A 2,212-nucleotide genomic window follows, 5' to 3' on the forward strand; every position below is an offset into this window, starting at 1 on the left:
AAAGATAGACCTCAAATGCCTAACTAATCCACAACAGGAGGTAGTACAATAAATAACCAAATACTAAAATAAGTGGCGGTCAACACTGATCTGAGAATACAATGTAACTTGAGAGGTGGGTCAAGGCTTCATGGATATGAGTCATTTCTTTAACCTAAGACTTTTGAAGAAAAGAGCATCCAGGTCAGAAGCAATCATGAACAAAAACATCCTGAGAACAGAAGTGAATGGCAAAAAAGAGTATGAAGGGGCTGGGTGCAGCAACTAGCTTGTAGTGCCAACACTTTGGGAGGCCAAGCAGAAAGATCAGTTGAGGCCAGGAGTTTTGAGGTTACAGTGAGCTATGATCACCCCACCACACTCTAGCCTGGGCCACAGAGCTAAAAAAAAAAAAAGTATAAAGAGGTTGAAATATTAAGAAATTCTGTAGGTAATAGTCTATGAAGGCTTTAGCTGGGAGTGACATAGTGTTCAAGAATGTTAAGACCAATCCAACATTAGAATGGGAAACAGAGAAATTGGGTTATTAGATGGCCAAGCAACTACACAGCAAAATTAAAAACACACAGAAACAGTGAGAGCCAGTTGTAAAGTCCTAATTAACAAAATGATCCAAAATGTTAGCTTACCATGTTGTCACTGCAGGTATGGAGAAAACGTAAGGTTTGCAATTGTTCTACATGCCTCGTTTTTGTTTTTGTAGACAGGGTCTCACTGTTGTCCAGACTACGGTGCAGTGGCATGAGCATAGCTCACTGCAACCTAGAACTCCTGGGCTCGATGATCCTCTTCCCTCAGCCTCTCAAGCAGCTAGAACTACAGGTGCACAATACACCTGGCTAATTTTTCTTGTTTTTTGTAGAAATGGTATCTGTTGCTCAGGCCAGTCATGAACTCCTAGCCTCAATCCTCCCGCCTTGGCTTCCCAAATGTTAGGATTATAGGCCTGAGCACTGGGCCTATTTTTGTATTTCTTGAGCCCACGTTGAGGTAGGAAAGACAAGGTTACCCAGACCCAAATCTAGGAATCTAGGGCTGCTGGTGCAAATAGTTCATTTGCACTTAAGTTGTATCAGAAGCACACAGTGGCACTATTACTAGGGCTACCCCTTTACTTTTGCGAGCTCATTTTACTTACCTCTCAAACGTCAATCGGGGTTACATGCTATCCAGAAAAAACCCAGGATCCCCAACTAAACACATAATGTTCCTGCTCATTGTAATTTAACCCCTACTCTTTAATTCACAAGTAGGAACTTCCCCTCCACACCACCAGTATTTCCACAAAGTAGAATTAACACCCATCTGCGATCTAAGAAAATAGCAAGATAAATAATCCTTACACTCAAAAGGCCGAACAATTTTTATTTTTTCAAAAACAACTTTATTCATGACACATATTAAAAAAAAATTCCCTCCCCCTGGAAATGAGCTAAAAAAATAAACAAAATCCACCTCCCACCTCCCTGTTCCCACTTCCTCCCATTCCCTCCAAATAAAAGGGAAAAAAAAGCAAAGGAAAAAAAACAAAACAAAAAACTGAAAAACAAAAACACCCCAAAACCCCCCAAAACAAGGTAGTGCATTTCCCCAAGGGGAAGGGGAATTTACACTGGAGCCGCTGGGAGCGGAACGAAGATCTTCCGGCTACAGAAACCTGCAAAGAAAGACACTCAAAACAGAAAAAGAAACACAAAAGGAAACAAAATAGATCACCAGGCAATCTGGAGGGGCAGGGAGCCGGAAAAGAGGGGTGGGGTGGGTGGTAGACCTGGCAGGACAGGAGCAGGCAGGAGGGGACTGTGAAAGATGGGGAGAAGACGGAGGGAACGAAACAAGCAGAACAGTTTGGTGTCCTTCCAGAGCCCTGGGTAAAAAAAAAGCCCTCCTACCACCCATGCCCACCTACCCTTGAGCAGCCCCCAAGGGGGTGAAGTGGGGCAGGGAAACATGGGAAGCAGCTTGCGCAGTTGAGACGTGTCCATGGCGAATCCCCAGAATGAATGAGCAGCCCCCTGCCCCGCTCCCTGGGCTGGGCCTTCCCCTACTCCCCAAAGCAGGTCCCTCCTCAGCAGTTAGTTATGGGATTCTCCCCCCTTCCACAGTATATCTTTTTTTTTTTTTAAATATTTTTTTTTCCATCAAGGTCATCTTCTGTTTTTCTTTTTTTTTTTTTAATTCTTTTTTTTTTTCCTTCTTTCCTCTTTTTTTC

The sequence above is a fragment of the Lemur catta genome, chromosome 1 (genome assembly GCF_020740605.2).
Source record: "Lemur catta isolate mLemCat1 chromosome 1, mLemCat1.pri, whole genome shotgun sequence".
Lineage (NCBI taxonomy): Eukaryota > Metazoa > Chordata > Mammalia > Primates > Lemuridae > Lemur > Lemur catta.